The 20,795-nt window shown below is 53.1% G+C and overlaps 1 protein-coding gene across 7 annotated transcripts in view; it reads right to left on the reverse strand.

Moving 5' to 3' along the window:
• Positions 1-20,355, reverse strand: part of PITPNM2 (phosphatidylinositol transfer protein membrane associated 2) — a 130,865-nt gene extending 110,510 nt beyond the window's left edge. For 4 of the 7 annotated variants that reach the window (XR_012066149.1, XM_072952850.1, XM_072952849.1 and 1 more), the window contains exon 1: positions 19,962-20,354. The gene's annotated coding sequence lies outside the window, so the exon portion shown is untranslated. Of the gene's footprint in view, positions 1-19,961 lie in introns of all 7 variants that reach the window. The other 3 variants (XM_072952853.1, XM_072952852.1, XM_072952854.1) reach the window with 2 other exon arrangements.
• Positions 20,356-20,795: the final 440 nt, after the last annotated feature.

A 20,795-nucleotide genomic window follows, 5' to 3' on the forward strand; every position in this document is an offset into this window, starting at 1 on the left:
GGGCCAGGTGGCCGTGCAGAGGCCCAAACGACATCTCTGGGGAGCTCTTCCTTGTGGGTTGGAGCTCTAAGCATCTGCTCTGAGCCACCAAGCAGTTTCAGACAGACACCTGCTCCGCTCACCGGCTTCTAGACAGGGCCGGGCAAATGCTCTTTTTGCAAGTTATCTGAGCCACCGGGGACACAGGAATATTGTGACACAGCTGCACCCAGGTCACTGACTGCTTTACTCACACCAGGCTCAAAACACACCCAAGCCGGGGACAGGCTTCTGGCTGAAACACAGAGAAATGAGACAGCCAAGCGTGGGCCCAGCACCTCGAGACGGGGAGTGGGTCAGCCCCAGGCCTCCCAAGTCAGAGACTTTTCCAGACTGTGCAGCCCCTGCAGGCCCAGCCCGAGCTCCTTCCGTCTCCGGCCCTCAGCACCTCCGGCACTGGCCCCCGCACCCGGCAGGCGCCACCAGACCCTCACCAGTTCAAGGTGAAATGAGAACCTCATGGTTAGTGGAGCAAGCGGTTCTAAAAACTCTGTTTATTCTCCTTTTATTCTTAGATTAGATCTTTCCTATCTCTTAGTGTCCTTTAGCTTTTGAGAGGCTGGCTACGGGGAATTGCAGCTTTCCTGCATGTCTGGTTAATTATTTATGACATAAATGTTACCATTTTAACCACTTTAAAGTGTACAGTTAGATGGCATTAGGTACATTCACATTGTTGTGCAATCAGCACTACCATCTGTTTCTAGAACTTTCTCATCACCCCAAACAGAAACTCTATAATCATTAAATATTAACGCCCCATCCTGCCTTTCCCCGAACCCCTGGTCATGTCTGTGAGTGGTATCTCTTAAAAATAATGTCCTCCTTTGGCAAAATTATTTTGTAATTTTACAGATTCTGGTGTCATTTTAAAGCTCCTAGTACTTCTCAGATACTTGGTGATGGATGAGCTGACAGAGGAGGGGCTGGGCAGCTGCCCCCACCCCCTCCACTGCACCAGTAAGGAACCTTCCAGGCCCCAACCTGCTTGGAGGAACCAGGGGTGCCCCCTCTGTTGTGCACAAGTGGGCCCCTAACGGGAGCCGGCTGGCTGGGAACTCTGCTAAGAGCTGCCCTTTGTGGTGGAAAAGCTCTCACACGGTTTTTGCCAGATTTTCATTTTACTTAAAAGCTCTTCCTTGCCTGGGGTTTTGAGGTTAAAAACCACTGCCTCCTGCTCCCACGCTGTCAATGGGAGTGTCAATTGGTCCTACCTTTGTGGAGAGCAATTGAGCAGCAGCTACCGAAAATAAAAGGACAACACCCTTTGACCTGGCAGTTCAGCTTCTGGAAATTTATTCAGCAGAAACGAAAGTCTATTTGCATGGAAACCTGTGCACCAGGAGACTCGCTGCGGCACTGTTTGCTCCCAATCTTCCGCAGTCACAATGCAAAACTCCACGGAAAGGGAGCTGGTTTAAGAAATGATGGCGCATCCATCAGCCAAATACTGAGCCCATCGTCAGAAAGCCCTGGCTGCCCAAATGAACCCACAGAGGACCTCCCCAGATTCATGAATTGTTAAGTCAGAATAGCAGGTGCATATCAGAGGCAGCCATTTATGGTTTTTTTTTTTAAGTAATATATATTCACCTATGCAGAGAACCTCTCTGAAAAATCCTCACACCGGGAGACCGCAGACAGGGAGCAAAGAAGTCTTAAGTTTGCCTGCAGTCCCTTGGCCATTTGGTACCAAGTATAACAGATTACGTATCCAAACGATGTTTTTCATATCAAATATGGTCTTTATGAACGCTCTTGTTACTTGACTATTTTACTGTAATCTATGAGCTCATAGTTTCCATCAATCAAGGGACGTATCTAATTTATCTTTTTTTCTTCTTCCCGTTTTATTGAGGTGTGGTTGACAGACGGCACTGCATACGTGTGAGGTGTACAGCATGATGATTTGATCTAGTTTAGCTTTAGAACCTTGCCAATAGACTTCAACTGAAAAATAATAAGTAACTGAAATTTAAAAAAAAACTTGCCAATGTCTAGTATAATGTCACGTATGACTTTTGGGGTGTTTCAGTGATTTTTTGAAAAAAGGAAAGAATGAGTGAATGAGTAAGTGAATGATGAGTGAAGAAAAGCATTGGAAAAATAAATCAAGTTCTTTCAACCCTAGAAAACTGTGAGTCTCGAGTTGCCAGGGAAGGAAGAGACTGAGGGAGGCAGGTGGAGCTCAAAGCAGAACTCAGCAAATTAAAGAGACACGCCACTGACAGGGCAGTAAGGCTGATGTTAAAAGTTTGACTGAAAAAGAGTTTTTAAAATTTAAATTTTAGTAATTAACTTAGATTTTTTTTAAGTTGACATTTGATGTTTCTTTTGAAATAGCAGAATGCAAAAATAAATAAATAAAGTAGTGAGTGGGCCATATGATTTTATTTTTGTTTGTTTGTTTGGAGAGGGTAATCAGGTTTATTTAATGATTTCCTTTTTAACAGAGGTACTGGAGATTGAACCCAGGACCTCATGCATGCTTCTGCTCTACCACTGAGCTATACCCTCCCCTCATATGATTTTAAAATACATCTCTGAAACCATGATACAGTCTACCTTTTAATTCCGAGAACCACATACTCCTAAAGAATCAGAAAGTAGATCAAAAAAGCCCATCGCTCTGCAGCGAGTCGGTTACAATGTCGGAGAGCCCTCCAGGGCTGAGCGCATACACACCCAGCTTGGGAACGCCCGCCTGTGGTCCTCTGCCACCCAGCCTTCTAGCTGGCAGCAACTTCAACCATTTACAACTGGGCTGACCAGCAGAGCAAGGCCACCAGGAAGGAAAGAAAGGAAGGAAGGAAAACCTTCCACAAAGCCCACGGACTTGGGTCCTCAGAAAGTTATACTGGGCCCTTTGGCCACTCACACAAACAGCTGTGGCTAAAACAAGGCAAAAAGTTAACAGGAGCAAAACCACACTGAGGAGAGGAAAGGAGAAGAAATAGAGAGGAGGGAAGGCTACCTAAAAAGGAACTAGGGGAGCCCTGGGGTTCGGCCAGAGGGACGTCTGGCCGATGCACCCCTTCCAAGGCCTCCCCGAATGGCCCAGTTCGTGACATGGGAACTTCGTCTGCATCTTGGTCGCTCCAGCCAGCCAAATGACTCAGCCACCCACAGAGACTGAATTACACTGAGGGCTCGCGGTTTACTCAAAGAGAGGCAAGAAATGCCTTGGAGAAGGAGCAGGATCATTACTGGGGAATTGTGAAGGATGCCTCAGTCCCCACAAAGCTAGCGAGTGAGGTGTCCTCGGACAAATGACAGTGACGTGGCCATGTCTGTGCGCTGGCTTCTAACAGGAGCTCGTGGTTTACCTCCAACCAGCAGACTCTTCTCACCAGTGGCGTCTTCCCACGCAACTCAGAGGCCTTGGGGAGAACGGAGACAGAACCTGTGACGAAGCTCGGGGGGACTCCAACCCTCCTCAAGTTGCTTCCATTGCCCAGGATTGGTGCTGAGCTGAAATAATGGGCTCCCAGCCTTGGTGACTACAGCTCAGGGGTGTGCAAATGTGCTCAAAACATCTCAGAAATTTCGCAAAAGGACCTGAAAGGACGAGGTTGTGATCCCCCCTTCACTGATGAGGAAATGCTGGTTCCAGGAGGCCAAGTAACTCATTCCAAACCGTACAGCCAGGCTCGGACCAGGTCTCCTGACTCCCCGTCACACCTTTATGACCAGAATGCTACATGGGAAGCCTGGCCCTAAGAAACAGCTTCAACCTGGCCCCAGGGAGATCCAGAATACTCCACACCACACATTGTTCTGGCAGCTGCTGGGAACCTGGGCTCCAGGGAGGCCAAGGAGATGCTGGCAGCTTCCTGAGGCTGCCACGGTGTGTTCCTCTCATTTCAAACCAGAAAATAAGGCCACTGGCTTGTTGACACTTAAGCAGACAGATGCCAGCAGTGTCCCCTTTGGTGATGATGACCAACCACTTCCCACCTGGGAAAATGGTGGCAGTTTCGTATTTATTTTCTGACTTGGCCACCATACCATTTTATTGCTTCTAATTATTTGTCAGTGTATCTGCTTTGAGACATTATGACTACTGTAGCCATCTTAAAACATTAATTTTGCAAACTTGTTTCTGAGAGTCCTGTCCCACTTCCTTCCTGGGCCACTGCACTAGCTTCAGTCCGGACTGATGCTTATCAGTGATGACACAGGATCTGCTTGTCTTGCAACTGATGTGAAAGAGAAGTATCTTCTAAATGCCCTTTGGCCCCATAATATTGACACAGTCTCCAGGAGCATGCCGTGCTCCGCGAACACATCTTGGAAAATGCTGTTGAGTGTTTCAGTATTAAAGATTAAGTTGCTACTGATGAGAAATGTTCTTTACCATCTTGAAATCTTTATCAAATGCTTTTCTGACATCTATTGAAAGCATTTAAGTTCTTTTTGTTTCTTCTTTTGGTAGATCAGCTAGCATTTAATCATCTGCTTTTATGTTTTGGGGGCTGGTCCACAACTCAATGTAACAAGCCCTGTGCTGGGTGCCGGACTCAGGGAGCACAGAGAGAGACATCAGACAAATCCTCCTACCTACAGAGGGAAGGGAGGGAAAAAGAACATGGAGAAAATACACACACACACACACACCTATATACCATCTGAACAGCAGGCTAGTATCTGTGAATTCATGCATCACGCACAAGGCACAGTGAGGACCCGAGGAGCCATACATGAGTCAGGTTAATCACAGAGGGCTTCCTGCAGGAGGTGGCAGAGGGGATTCAGAAACAGGCTGGGAATGAGGGCAACTGGATTTGAGTCCTGCCTCACCTGGGGCCTAAGGGCACAAATTCCTGCTTATAATTTTGTCAGCAATGAAATAGAAATAATCATAAACCAACAGACCTCTGGAGACACCCAGTTTTTAGCCTCCTTCATTTGCAAACTCTAGAGGCTGAGTTTCAAAGAGGGAGCTGATCTGTCCAAGATCATTGAGCCATCCCTACTATCTTTCTTGGTTCGAAGGGGAGGGGAAGAGAAACAAAGGAAGCTTTGAGATCTTGGGTAGAAAGGAAGCAGAGAACACCAGGTGTGTTGTAACTCTTTCCCTGTAATAAACGTTACTGTTGCCACCGTGAAAGCTGGCTGAGTCAGGAGGCGGCCAGGATGTTAGTTAGACTCAGGGAGTAAAGGCCAGCTGTCAGAGGAGCCTGGCCGGGAAGAGGGGCAGATCCTGGAGACGCCCCTGCAGCAGCCCCAGGTCTCCTGCACCAGCACACCTGAGCAGACGTACAAGGACGCCTTCTCCTGGTCGTTCATTCACTCCACCACTCATTCAACAAGTGTGGAGATTATGCTGGTCTGAAGAGGGTCCTCCCAAACTCACGTCCTCCTTGGAACCTCAGGATGTGACCTTATTTGGAAGTGGGGTCTTTGCAGGTGTGATGAAGGTGGGGTCGCACTGCATTAGGGTGGGACCTGGACCCAGTCTGACTGGTGTTCATATCACAAGACGAGGAGAGGAGACACAGAGATGGACACACGGAGGGAAAACGACCGTGTGAAGACAGAGCCAGAGACGGGAGGGGTGTACCTACAGGTCAAGGGTGGCCGGCCACCACCGGAAGCTGGAGAGAAGGATGGAGCAGATTCTCCCTCGGAGCATCCAGAAGGAACCAGCCCTAAACTTGGACCTCTGGTCTCCTGAACTGAGAAAGAACCATTTCTGTGGTTTTAAGCCACCCAGTTTGCGGTGCTTGGCGATGCAGGCCCAGCAGCGCCAGGGCCTGCCCCATGGAACAGGAACTCTGTGAGGCAGAGGGATGGTTTGGTCTGGAATCCCTTGAATCACATCACCCCTCCCTCAGCCCCATCAACAGACCTCGTCCTCCCAGCCAGCACACCTTTCGTAGCCTGGATGGAGTTTCCCAGCACGTCCCCGGGCTGGACACAGGAATGCACGTGCTCATTAAGCTGTGAGGCACGAGGCAGGCACCGTGCTGGGCACTTCCACACACACTGACTTTAAACATCAGGATCAGCCAAAAGGCAGGTGAGGACACAGCAGCTCCAAGAGAGAGTGGGCAGAACCACACTCCAAATCCAGGCTGACTGCATGGTGGAGGCGGCAGCACGACCCCAAGGCCTAGTTGTTCTTTTGCACACCCACCACCCGGTTCCGCCGGGGCTACAGCACCTGCCCCCAGCAGGCCCGTCTCCCACTAGCTCCGCAGCTGTGGGGACCCCGGGCAGTTGGCACCTGTTTTTTGAAAAGGTATTTATCTTTCCACTGCCTGAGAGCAAGAGCCATAAAAGGACAGGCCGAACGTCAGGTGCACAAACGTTCCATAGACACACATGTCATTTACACACAGCAGCCCGGCCGGCCGGGAACCATGAGGAATGCCTTCCTGAGGAGCCCAAGAGCCTGGTCAGGCCGCAGGTGCCTGAGGGAGGAGCTCTGTGTGCAAAGGCGAGGTGGGGTCCAGCCCAAGACCCACCTGAGTTTCTGGCACAAGCCTGAGATTTTCGTTTGGGCACCATTTCAATCCTGGTTAAGCATTACAATTCAGTGGCACTGAGGCTATTCACAGGTTGTGAAATGACCATGGCTAATTCCAGAACATTTTCATCATCCCAAACAGAAGCTTTCTCCCCACCAGACACTGACTCTGCAGCCCTCTTGCCCCCAGACACTGGGAAGCACCATCCTACTTTCTGTCTCTGAATTTGCCTATTCCAGGCACCTCACAGAAGTGGAAGCATACAATACTGTCCTTTTGTGTCTGGCTTCTTTCACTCAGCATCATGTTTTCAAGGTTCATCCATGCAGTAGCCTATATGTCAGTGCTTCGTTCCTTTTCATGGCCACATAATATTCCATTGTATGGATATACCTCATTTCATTTATCCGTTCATCAGCTTATGGGTTGGGTTGTTTTCCCCTCCTGGCTATTGCGAATAATGCTGCTGTGAACATGGGTGTATAAATAGCTTTCAGTATTTTGGAGTACAATAACCCAGAAGTAGAATTGCTAATCATATTGCATCGTATAGTTAGATCACGTCCTGTTTATCCATTCACCAGTTGGCAACTCTGTGTTTAACCCCTTGAGGAACCACCAAGCTGTTTGCCACAGCGGCTGCACCATTTTCCATTCCCACCATCAGGGCACAAGGATTCCATTTCTCCAGAACCTCATCAACACTTGTTAGTGTCTGCACTTGGATAATAGCCATGCCTGAGACTTTAGAAGGGAAAAGTGTCCCAGGAGTCTGGACAAGGCTCGCCAGTATCTATCCACTTCATGCCTGCCCTTCTGTGCAGAGCTGCAAGAGCACTGGCTGCAGAGTCAAGAAAAATTCAGTTCTAGTTCCAGCAGAGTGCTCATGGCTGTGCAACTCTGGACAAATACATTAACCACTCTGAGCCTCAGTTATGTCCACTATGGGAAAAGAGCTAAAGTGCCAAGTGTCACCTCCCACAGGAGATGGGGCTGTGAATCTGTGAAAGGAACCGAAGACAGAGTGTTTTCAGAAACCCTGCCAGAGGACACATAGGTGGAGGGAAAGGGGGTGGTTTCCACTTCCCTTGATAGATCTCTTATGATAACATACGGAAAGGACTAGACGACTTTCCCCTTCAACTTCTCCTTTCTGTGCCTTTGAATGAAGAAGTCAAAATACAGGAAAAAGTAGAAAGACGTAAGAAGGTGTGGGGAAAATTCTAGGTAATATACTGAGGGCTCCTTTGGCATCAGGATAATTACTGGATACACATGCACACAGAGCACCAGAACCTCCTTGTAGACTCAAAGGTTACGCAAATCGATTATGTCACCAGATCCAGAGAGCCAGGTATAGGGCAGGAATTATCATCCCAAATCATCAGGAGAGGAAACGAAGGCCCAGGGAAGTGAGGCAACCCTGCCCCGGGTCTCACAGCACAGCTGGAATGGGGCCTCTGGACTCCAGTTTAGCCAAAACACAAGAAGGTCGTGGACACCGGGCTCCACGCAGGGCCAAGGCCCAGGACTAGTTCCTCTCAGCGGCGGCGGCATCTCTCTGTCCGTCTGTCCGTCTGTCTCTCTCATGCACACACACACAGACGCACTCACACACACCCTGAGAGACTGAAGTATCCACTGAACAGCCCAGGCCCTGGGGAGCCACGTTCCAGGGAAGAAATGGGACCCTCTCTCCTCACTCGCAGGAACAGCGCGGAGCCTCGTGGGCCCCCACCCAGCATCTCCATGGCGACAGAATGCCAGTGGCTGCGGGACTGGAAATAAAGCCTCTTCCTCCTGAAAGCCCCATCCGCTCAGCTCCAGCTGCACAGGGGCTCGGGGATGCTCGGGGACCTGCACCTGAACAGCAAAGAAGGCCCCACCACCCCGAGAGCAGGGGACAGCGCACCCGGGCACCAGCTGTGCTCCCACGGAAGAGTTTCCGAAGGCTGTCGCCAATGGGGTCCCGGACAAGCGGGCCCAGCTGTGGGCAGTGCCTGCGAGCAATGGCACGCTGCCCTCCGGCACACGCACCAGCCCCAGTTCACGGCAGGCCCTGGGAGCTGCCTCCTAAGCCTCGAAAGTAACAAGCGTTCCTTCTCCGGAGGTACCAAGGGTTTTTACGTCTTCTCACTTAAAAAAAAGAAAAAGCTTTACAAAATGCTTAGATCCCCAGGTAGGCTCTCAAAAGCCTACTGAAGTCCAATGTAGGGTAAACTGTCTAAAGCAGCAGTTCAGCCTAGAGCTTCGGAGCCAGACTGTCTGGCGTTGACTCTACCAGCCATGCAACCTTGGCAAAGTCGGCTTTCACCCCTGGGCCTCAGTCTTCTCACCTGTACAACGGGGTCAACGGCAGAGGGCCGCTGAGGGCCCGGCATAGACTAAGTGCCCCGAGGGCTCCGTTGTTCATTGGCCTGCCGCGGCGTGTTCTCACTGGTGGGCCAGCCTGCAAACCCAAGAGTGGATGAACGTCCAAGAGAAGGCAGCCTCTCGAGGCACCAGCTGTGGGTCAGCTGGAAACTCCGGTGTCGGCCAGCACTGTGCACACACTGAACGCCCCTTCTCTCCACCGCCGTGACCTTCCCCAAATCAACCCTCAGCCTCGGCTTACCTTCCAAGGGATCCATAACCTGGATCCCAACTCAGGACTCCCAGTACGATTATTACCTATATTACAGCTACTTCTCAATGGCCTTAAAATTCTCCAAGAGCGCACCATGAATGCAACTCCTCATTAGTCACGCAGCCCTCAGTTAATAATTAAGCAGCCTTAATTGGTGGATGTGGAAGTGCAGGGCATGGCTTCCAAGGCACCACTGCACACGGAACCGGCCTGGCCCGATAATGGATTTCCTAAGTCAGCTCACAGAGCTAATTCACATCGCAAGTTAATTAGCCTAATGAAGGCAAGTGTAACTTAGTGAATTCCAGCCTCACTTTCTCCTCTGACTCAGCCGCCCGGGAGGCTGCCAGTGTCATCCTCTTGGCTTCGATTTCCTGGAGCTCCAAGGAAGGGGCCCAGGGGACAGGGTTTCAAGAAACCATGTGTTCCCAGCTCCCCTACTGCTGTCAGCTGGGAGTCAGTGAGTGCTCAGAAGGCTACTGAGAGGCAGGACTCACCTTCTTGTGAGTTGGCTCCAGAACCTCTGCAAGGGAGGGAACCCTCTAGCAAGTGGAAATCACAGTGAGCCCCAGGTGGACGGAGGGCTAGGCACCACCAACCCTCACACCTATGACTGAAGAAGACCAGGGCTGTCCCTGACCAGGAAGACAGCAGCTCACGTGTGCAGGGCAACTGACAGTTCACAGAACCATCCTCTCATCCAGACTCTCCCTGCATCCACGCAGCATCCCTGGGAGGGAGCATCACTGCCCCAGTTGGATGGACACAGAAACCAAGGCACAGAAAGGTATGACCATCAAAGGCCACTCACACTGGAAATGGTACAGCTCACGCCTCCAGACCCCTCGGCCCTCCTAGGCCAGTTATCTTTCACTGTTCTCCATCCAGAGGCAAGCCAAAGTCAACACCTTGCTTGCCCAGAAATAACCCAAGTGTCTATGAACAGATGAACGAATAAATAAAATGTGGTCTATCCACAGTGGTATATTACTCAGCCATGAAAAAGGAAGGGAATTCTGACACGTGCCACAACACGGATGAGCCTTGAGGACAATATGCTAAGTGAAAGAAGCCAGACACAAAAGGAGAAATATTGTATGATTCCACTTACATGAGGCACCCAGAGGAGTCAAATTCACAGAGACAGAAAGTAGAAGGGTGGGTGCCAGGGGCTGGTGGGGAGAGGAAATGGGAAATTGTTGTTTAAGGAGGACAGAGTTTCAGTCTGGGAAGATGAAAAGAGTTCCGGAGCTGGATGGTGGTGATGGTTGCACAACAATGTGAATGTCCTTAATGCCATTGAACTGTACACTGAAAAAATGATTACAGTGGTAAATTTGATGTTGTGTGGATTTCACCACCCACAAAAAAAGAATGAGGTACTGACATGTACTACATGGATAACCTTGAAAACATTACGTTACATGAAAGAAGCCAGACATAAAAGGTCACCCATCGTATGGTTCCACTTACAGGAAAGATCCAGAATGGGTAAATCTATAGAGACAAAAAGTAGGTGCGTGGTGGCCAAGGGTTGGGGGGAGGAAGGAAGATGGACGGTGATTGCTAAAGGGTGTTGGATGTCTTTTTGGGGTGATGAGAATTCTCTAGGATTACAGGGGTGGTCACCCAGCACCGTGAAGGTACTATATGACACTGAATTGCACATTTAGATATGGTTAATTTCATGTTACATGAATTTCACTTCAATGGGAAAAAAAAAGGAAAGGAAAGGGAATCTCCAGGTCTCCAGCCCTCTGGTCCTGCAGCCAAAGCCTTGCCCAGTCTGTCGGCACCCTCTTTTTCTGCTGGGCATCTGTCCAGCAGCCCTTTCCTGCCCCTCCCATGCACTGCACACACTGCAACCTCCGTTTCTCCTCTGCATCCAGACCTGAGTATCACCAGAGGCTTGGAATCTATTCCAAGCACCGGTTAGGATTCTAGTGAGAGCAGGGGAAAAATCTGTAAGGCAGCCTCCTAGGAGAGCAGGTGGGCCAGACCACTTTCCCCAAGTTTCTTTTCATCAGAAGCTGCCTTGAACCCTCTTCCAAGTTCAGAGCCGGGCAAGGTGCTCCGAGGAAGCCATAAAGGCACCACTTGGCCCTGCCCTTGGGACAGAATGGGACACCTGGGCCCCGGGAGCTACACCAAGATGATCACAGTCAGGGTGTGGCTTGTACAGCATGGGGAGCCGCAGGGAAAAGCAAACCTGCTAACTCTTACTAAAGGGACCCTGGCCAGAGCCAGAGGAAGCCACTTGGGCCCCCGAGTCTCCCCTCAGCCCAGTGGCCAGAAGTCCTTCAGCCCTTCCAGCTCAGAGCAGCCAAGGGAGGACTGCAGTGCAGGTCGGGGGGGACAGAGCCTCCACCTCCACTTCCTCCCCTATTTGGCGTCCTGCTGTGTCCTGATGAGGCCACTTTGGGTCCTTGCTTTTTCTCTAATGAGTGAGGAAAAGGGTAGAAGGTGGGCCGGAGAGGGGGAAAATCCAGACCAAGCCCCAGGTGAGAATGCAGGGTGAATGGTGACCGGCCCCCAACTTCCTGGACAAGCCCCGGCTCGTTCTGAGTTGTGCCCTCTTGAAACCCCCACCTGTCCCACCCCTGTGAACGGGGGAGCGCCTGCCCAGCCCTCACTCAGCCAGCCTGAAAGCTGTTCTCACTTCAGGGGAGGAAAAGGCAGCACCTCCCAAGGCCTCAAAGATGCACCCAGGCTCTGACCACAGCCTCCCAGGTGCCTGCAACAGGATCCCCTCGGAACCGCAAAACCACGTAAACGGCCATGATCCCAGAGCACGCAGTCCTGTCTCTACATCCGCGGTGTCTTTTGGCCTCTTTGAAAAGCAAAAGCCACAGATCAAAAGAAGAGCAAGTCTATTTTCCCCTCTGGAAAAAAGAAAACAAACAAACAAACAAAACCTCACACAAACCCAAACGGAAAACATCTGGGCACTCTTCAGACTGAACCAGATCAGAAAACACTGATGAATTTAAAATAACAACATAATAACACAACGTAGGGCCGTGTCACGAATGTGGCTCAACTTGAACTCGAGGAATCAGGGACCCCAGTTAAGACAAGGATCCTGGTCAGCAGGTAACTGCCTCTGCAGTTGACCCAAATCACAACCAACACTGGGTGTCGAATCAATACCTCTCTGAGCCTCAGTTTCCTTACCTGGAAAATGGGCACAGCAGCACTTCTGGGTATCCATAAAGTACAAAGGACAAAAGCACCCCGTCCCATGGAGGGTGTTACACAAAAGGTGGACACACAAGAAAGACCACTTCACCTCTGGACCTCTAGCCACTGCCTCCCCCAAACAGTCATTGAGCCCTGCGTCACTATCAGGCCACTGAGCCGGGCACTGGAAACTCAAAGTCAAATAAGCCAAGGTCCCTCAGCCTGTGGAGCAGCTGGGCTACGGTGCCGTTTGGAAAGGGAAGAGCTGCCTTCTCCGTGGGCAGGAATCTCAAGATCCGGGAAGTCCACCATCAAGCATCAGCCAGACTGAGTACAGTGTCATTATTTTTCCAAACCCTCCAAACATCCCGTCCACCAGGACAAACTCAGGTAAACCCAACATTCCAGATTTCACAAGCTGGCCCCAGGTTCACAGCCGTGTCCTGAGTCTCAGTCCCACTCCACGCCCAGCCTGGGATGGTAAGGTTTCAGGGAAATGGAAAGTCATTCCTCCTAAAAGGTCAAACCCTTGGACTTGGTTTTTCCGACACTCCTTCCGGCTCCCTATTCTCCTAAGATGCTGAATTCCTCTTTTCCCCACTTAGGAAACAGGACTGTCTGCCGGGAGAAGTAACAGAGATAAAAAGAGAAATAGATGTGATCGGTGCGCTACACGTTGGTACCCAAGGAGGGCCGGGCAGGCCACCCTGGACAGCAGTCGTCACCATGAACTCATGATGCTCTGGTGAGTCACCCGAGGCTGGGACCCGAAATAAAATGGGCTTCCTCTACCGCCAGACAGCTCGGAGCTCAGCTGAGTACGGAAGTGGGGATCTGCTAACTGCCTCCCTTGCTCCTCTGGGCAGCAAATGCCCAGGTTGCCTGGCCCCCAGGTATCAATTAATGAGTCTCCTTCTGCACTGGGTTAATGCAAATCATGCTCTGGGCCAATTAATTAATTAAGCCACTTCAGAACTTTGCTTTGCTGTGTTGGAAAATGTCACAGGTGTAGGGGGGAAAAAAACGAGGCCTTAAGGTCCGAAGGCCCATTTGATGGCTCAACAAGGGGGTGTGCTCTCAGAACTCTGGAAGCTTCTGTTATTAATGGTGTTTTAGTGTTAGGTTCTTAAACACATCAAACAAATTTCCTTCAAACTGGTAGTTGGCGACTGCCACGGGGAAGGCTGCAGGCCTCCCACCTCCCAGATGGCTCAACCACAGTGAACGTTTGGCCTGTCAGATGCACAACACTGACCAGCTAATTGAAATATGCTGCGAGGAGCAAACCCCAAATAAGTGTGGAACAGCTGTGTCCTTGCACGAGAGCCCGCCGAACAGCCTCCGCGTCTGGCCGTCCCCGCCGACTGGACGCTGCCCGCCGCTCCGTGAGCCTCACATCTTAAGGACTTAAATGCTTTTCTCCATTGTGACTACCCAAGAGGGAAAAATTCTAATTGCAGAAAACGTTTGGTTTTTCTCCCTCTTATGGAGAAGAAAAAAAGGAAAAAAAAACCACAAGTGAAAAGTCAACACTTACAAAGTGCCCAGGAAAGCAATTAATGGGCCCTCCAGCAGGAAAGAGGAGGGGAGGGACCGGCCTTGACCCACCTCCAGACCTGTGGGAAGCCCAGCCTCCCGGGCAGCCCCGAGCAAGCAGATGGACAAGGTTCCCTGCTGGAAAGGGGAACAGCCACCTATTTCTACCCCAACGCACCCCCGCCCCCCACCCTTCAAGATAGGCTTTTCAGGGGGCTGTAAAGAGACAGCAGAGGGACAGCTGGCTGCATCAACGGAGCAGCCCTTCCTCCACCCGCCTCACACAGGGCGCTGGCGCCTGGCGGGCCTTCCCTGGGGTCTGATTCCTTTGCGGACCACGGCCAGGTGAGGCCGGGAGGCTGCAGGGCCTGGCTCATGCCCCGCAGGGCAGCGGCGGGACAGGGCTCTCCTCTGCTCCACAGCACAGCCCATGAGTCAGCCAGCCCCCCGGAGACCTGGAGGGAATGCCCCCCAGCTGCCAAAAGAGAAAATTCCATCCTTCACCAGGAATCATCTGCGAAAAGGGAAACAAAGAAACTTGGAGAGAAGAAAGGGCAATAATCTCCATTACCTAGGTACCAAGTCTTAACGGGGCACACAGGCAGACGTTTTTGGAAAGGTTCCCAGGAGTCAGAAGGCCCGGATTTGAGGGCTGAGGCCCTGGGAAGTACCAGTTGGCCTGAAATGACTCCTCAAGAGGATCATTCCACTGGGCGAAGGGCTGCCCTCGGCTCCCCCCAGCAAAGACCAGTTCTGCTGGAGGGCTGGACGTGGGGCTGCCGACACCCCCTGGTGTGCGAGAACACGGGCACCTCCTGCCTGCAGGCTGTGGGAAGGGGAGATAGGTGCCCCTCCCGAAGGGGTATAGGAGGGCAAGGAGGGAGCCTGTGCGCGGAGGGGTCTCCTTCCTCTGGCACTGAAGGCACAGACACAAGAAGCTGCGGCCCCAGCCTTCATTCACCAAGTAATTACTGAGTGTCCACGAAGTGTCCCATTCTGGATGCCGGAGTTACCATGGGGACAGGCACAATGACAAAGATGGCAGACTCGGCCCCTGCATTGGTTGCAGGGGGGTGGGGGCGTGAGGAACAAAGAATCTCACGGCCAGGGGTGGATGCAAGTCTTGGCTCAGCCCCAGCTACCTGTGCAAGCTCCAGCAAGTCACTTACCTCTCTGAGCCTGTTTCCTTTCTGCAAAGTGTGGCAATGGTCCCTCTTTATCTCTAAGGAATGCTGTGTTGTGGAACAACTTTGTATAAACGGTCGGTACTCATTATTCACAGATTCCAGATTTACGAATCCGCCTACTCGCTACAGTTTATTTGGAACCCCAAAATTACCCATCACGGAGCTTACGTGGTCATTTGCAAACAGGCACAGAGCTGAAAAAAAATTGAGTCGCTAAGCGTGCCTGATCCCAGCGGAGGTCAAACAAGGTGGCCCTCTGCCACCTTCTGTTTCAGCTCAAACTGTCAGCAAGTGTCTTTTCCGTGGCCCGTTTAGTCTCAAGGTTTTCACACTTAAGTGCTTTTTGTTGGTGATTTTAAATGGCCCCGAGTATGAAGTGGAAATGCTGTCCAGTGCTCGGGGCTGGGAAGGGATGTGCCTCAAAGAGAAAACATGTGTCAAATGAGCTTTGTTCAGGCGTGAGTGACAGTGCTGTGGGCTGAGTTCAATGAATGAATCAGTGATAAATATTAAATAAGGCACCTTTGAACAGAAACACACATAAAACAACATTACGTACTGATCGGTGGACAAACACATTATGCCCAGAGGCTGGCAGGAACCTAACCCAGTAAGAGCAGTGGTTCACCTGATAGAACAGAACTGCCAGGAACGGGCCTGGACCGTGTGCACACGGGACGTAGGATACATTATGCTTGGAGGTCTTCTGCTCTGCAGGGCCATCATATCACACCTGCAGCTGAAGGCTGACATGTCCACACCCAGCCTAACTGCAACGCTCCAAGATGAAAATCAGCCTCGGGGTCCTGAGGCTGCTTTTAATAACTCTCTGCTTTCCCCCTGCTCCCTTAGCCCCCGACACCTTCCCACAAGAGGACCAGGGCGGGGAGGAAAAGCTTTGTGAAGGATCCGGGACCTCAGCGAGGAGAGCGTGCAAAACTGCTTCTTCGATGCTCCTCCCCAGAGCTCTTGCTTGGATTTTGGTTTGTGTGTTACTGGAACCCCGCCTGCTGGTTAATTTTGTTTCCGTCCTCTGCCAAGGGCAGTTGCTAATGTGAGTAACTGAAGTGAGTGCCAGCTCTCCTCTCCAACAGCGCTCTTTCTGCCTTTGGCAGTAAAGGTTTAGCAAGGGGCTGTCTTGGTGTTTGCCAGGCTCGGTGTGAGGAAGGCAGTACCCCTGCACCCACTTTACAGGACAAAGGGGCCGAGGTATACAGCCTCGCCAGGATAAAGAGCCACCACTGAGCTGGCAACGAGGGACCTGGGTTCCAGGCTGCGGGAGACGTCTTGGGCAAGCGGCTTCTCTGATGGCATCACTTTCTCATGCTTAACAGGGTGCAGCCCTCCTGGTTCCGGTGCTCCCAGACCCTCCATCAAGGCTGGAGAAGACTTTAAAAGGTACCATCAGTCTCCCCACTTTCCCTCCAGACTAATTCTCTCCTTTCAAGCTAGAACCTTTTCTGGTAGGGCCTTGGTGATAACCACAGATTTGAGACTCTAAATCCTACACACCTTTACAAACTCAAAATTCCACCCATTCTTCAAGAAAGGCCTCCTTCAAAATCCCACCTCTTCCAGGAAGTCAACCCTGATCGCCTCTCCCAGAAAAGAAGTCTTCTCCTCTGAACTTTGCTTGCTGTTTCAGCAACACTTATCATGTACACTCAGTGTTACCCGCGGGACGCATCTCCCTAACCACACCGTGAGGTGGCCAACGTTGTAGGTGCAATGTTACTTATTGCATTCAACTCACTTATCTGTCCAGTTTTCCAGAATCCTTTTGTGATGACTTATCAAGAATACAGATAGACAGATTTACACATACAAACACATACAGACAGGAAAGGAAAGCAGAAATAAGTATGTGGCCACAAGGGTAAGTGGACGCAGTCCCTAGATGAAAAAATCCCACTGCTCTCCCAGCATCCTAGAAGCCAAGAAGAGGAGGTGACCAGAATCCCCGGAAAGACAGCGTGGGTGGAATGGGAAGAGTTCGGCAGAACTGGGTACAAACCCAGAGAGCCTTTGGGCAGATCGGTTGACCTCCCTGTGTCTCAACTTCTTTCCCTCGGAAAATGGAGGAAGAACACCACTCAGGTGCATGGTGCACGGAGTCTTGTGCACACTGTGTGCATCCAGCACCCACACAATACCAGTTTTCCTTCCCTACTTTCCTTCTCATTATGAAAGCAGGAAGCAACCTAGTTTCTTGTGGGGTGGGGGAGGCAAAGCTTGCCTGGCCCTAAATTCTAAAAGAAATTTTTCATAAGAGACTCTGTAAGAAGACTTGAGCAGAGAGGGGCAATGTCCCATGTTATGGTTACCCCTGGTGTTAGAGCAAACCCGATGAGGGTTTGCCATGGCTGCCATCACTCTATCTGATCACATCCCAGGTACCTAGTGAAAGGAAGGATCTGCGGAGAAGCTACTTGAAGACCATTTAGCTGCATCGGTGTCTAGTGGTAGGGGTCCTGGTGAGCAGGTTTCAGGACGGCTGTCTGCAGACTGAGAAGGGGCGTGCAAGCATGTGACTGCTCACTTTGGACTAACAGCCTCTCCTGCCCATGGCTGAGGATGCAGGTGTGAGATCACTGTCCTTCCATTACAGAGCACACGGCCCCCGCCCTGCATGTCTTTTCCAAAAACAGCAAGGCAGCGATCTTGAAGCACCAGAAGTTTCCTCTTCTAATCTCTACAAATTAACCGCACATTCTCCATGACTGGCTCATCTTGGAGGCCAAGTTGGAAAGCCTTAACCGGATGGGACGGTTAGAAGAACGTCTGCCTAGTTTTAAAATAGGCCCGAGATAGGGAGGAAGGCAAAGCCGGGTCCCCATGAGAGAGACTGTACAGTCAACTTGGGACAAGGGGCTCTCAGCTTCTCACCATTTATCCAACAGACATTTCCTGAGAGCCTGCCACATGCCGGGCATGGAGGATGCAGAGAAATGAGATTTGGCACCATGTCCCCAGGAGACCAGCCTAGGGGGGAGGCACATGGTAACACCAACTGCCATTCCATGTGGTAAATCGGACTAGGGTGGCGCAAAGGTGGAGGTGATCAACTCTACCTGGGAAGGCCAGTGAAAACAGCCCTGGGTCCCAACAGCAAACAGCTGATCAGGCAGAGGACGCAGGGCCCAGATCCCCAAGGGCCTCGTACAAGTAGAGGTTCCATAGGACCAACCGAGACCGAGAGAAACCAAGTGACTTAGTGAAGCGCGTACAGACCTTATGGGATGGCCAGGCCTGGCTTCTTGACTCCCACAGTCCCGTTCTCTGCTCTCCTGCCTCCCGCACGCAGTGAGTGCGAAAGGCCAAAGAAAGAAGCCCATTCCACACCCAGCGCTCAGAGAACCCAGAGCATCTTCACAGCAGAGCGTGGACTGTCCTAGTCGCTTGGCAAGCCACTCCCTGCAAGAGAAACAGCCCCTCCTAACTCACTGTGCTTCTCTCTGCAAAGGGAGAAGCCTGGGATTCTCCTCCGATCACAGCATACAGCCACTTAACAGAAGGCGAATTTAACAGGGACTGTTCTGGAGCCAGATAAATGAGGGTCCTGGAGGCAAGTCGGGGAGGGGGCTTCTACTCCATCCAGAGGCTGAAGGTGCACAGGGTGCTGACCCAGGGCTGGGGACCAGAGCTAAATCAGATTCCACCCCGTCCTCCATCCTCCAGGAGCTCACAATCCAGCAGGGGAGATAAGCCAGGCACAAAAGTAGCTATAAAATACGGCGGGCGGTGATAAGAGTCACACAAGAGACACAGATAAGGAGCAGTGGGAGTTCAGAGCAGAGATGACTCACGCTGGGGGCTTGGCCGTGGGGAGAGTCAGATGAAGGGAACATTTACTACATTCTCCCCAGGGGTGGCGGGGGGTCTAGCCTATCAGCCCCAGTGGCACCCAGGTGGGAGCTGGGGAAAGAGCTAGTAGTGGCCCGAGAGAGATGCTCAAAGGAGGTCCCCTCTGAAGAAGCTCGATTCTGGGAGGGAGGAGGCGAGCAGGCGGGCCACTTTGGAGAACTGCCCCAGCACGTGTACCAGAGGTGGGGAGAGGAGTGTAGGATGAGGGACCTAGAATTTACGCAGGGACAGCAATGCACTGAGAAAAGACGGCGCTAGATTTGCGTTGAAAGGACATTTGCCTAGCAAGCACACTCTTGTTTCCTCAGAACGTCCATTCCAGGTTGGGGGAGGGGGCACAAGTTTCCCTCTCCCCAAGTCACCCGGCAGCCCTGCCCTGGGTGAGAAAGGATGAGGAGGGTGGGGAGGAAGCCGGCTGCTCTGAGACACAGCCAGCACCTCAGGTTACAACAGGAAAGGGAGACTCACAGGATGGAGATGGGCCAGATTCTCCTCCAGTGAGGGGGCCCCCGCAGCACTTCTTCTCAGCCCTGGCCCCCTTTCTGAGGGCCACACCTCATGCTCAGGCCCCGCACGCCCACCCAGCCAGGCCGGGACCGGAGGGCTGTCCAGCCGGAGGCGGTTAGACCAGAAGGCTGGACAGAGGGCACTGGCCACCACTTCCTCCCGGCCGCTTCCTCACGAGCGCGGGCCGGCTGGCGCAGGCCCAGCGCTGCACACACACCTGCCCCTTGACCGCTGTGACACTTGTCACTGGGGGAGGGGAGTCCTCCACGCCTCAGCCGGAACCGACGGAAATTCGGGTATTAGCAGCGGGGGCCCCAGTCGAGGGCCAGCGCCTCCCCGGGGAGCGGGCCGGGGGCGACTTCCTGAGCCCGGGGTCCCCGCCCGCCACACCCTCCTCCCCGCGCGGGGCGGCGGGGCCTGGGGTCCCCACTTGTCCCTCCCACCCGGCAGGCTGCCCGGCCAGGCCCCCGCACCAACCCCCGTGCTCGCCGCGGGCCCGAGGAGGGGGCCCGGCCGCGCCGCTTTCCAGCCGGGCCGCGAGTCACTCACCCGGCTCCGCGCGGCGCGGCGCCGTCCTCTTCGGCCGCCCTGGGCCGCTGCCGCCTCACGCCGCCCGGGAGGCGCCGGCCCCGCGGCCCCGGCCCGGCCGGCTGCGCCCCGCGGCTCCGCGCGCCCCCGCCGCCGCCGCCAGCTGGCCCCGGGCGAGCGGCCGGGCCCCCGCGGGCATGCTCCCCGGCCGGCGGCGGGCGGGCGCACGTGCCGGCCGCCGCGGGTCTCGGCGCTCGGAGCGCGGGCAGCGGGCGGAGGAGGAGGCGGCGGCCGGCGGGGCGCGGGGCCGGGCGCGCCCGCGGGCCGGCCTGACAGCTCTACGCCGCGGCGCCGCCGTGCCCCGCGCGCCCCAGCGGCCGCTGCTGCCCGCGCGCGCCGGGCCCGCCTCGCATTCCCTCACTCGGTGGCGGGCCTGCGCCTCCGTCAGGCCGCGCGGGGAGCCGCCCGCCGCCTCCGCCCGCCCGCCCGCCCCGAGGGCCGGCCTCCGCCCGCAGACACCCGGCGAACTTGGCGGCCCCCGCCGGGCGCCGGGCCTGCGCTCACCCCGGCGATTCCCGGAGGCCCGGCGCTCGCTTCCACGCGGGGAGGGGAGGCCCCGCGCGCAGGACCCGGCCCACGACCCTTGGTCCTTTTAACCCCGTCAGCCTGGCCGGTAGGGAGCCTCGCTAACAGGACGAGGGGAAGGGAGCGACTAGATGGGCAGGAACTGGAAAAAATAAAATACATAAAAATAATCCAGTCCTTCAGGAGTAAAATAACAAATCAAGGGGAAGTGAACTGCGGAAGACTTCGGAAGGCATTTGAAATGTTGTGGCCAAGCCAAAGGTAGTTACG

This window comes from Vicugna pacos, chromosome 32 (genome assembly GCF_048564905.1).
Source record: "Vicugna pacos chromosome 32, VicPac4, whole genome shotgun sequence".
In the NCBI taxonomy this organism is placed as follows: Eukaryota; Metazoa; Chordata; class Mammalia; order Artiodactyla; family Camelidae; genus Vicugna; species Vicugna pacos.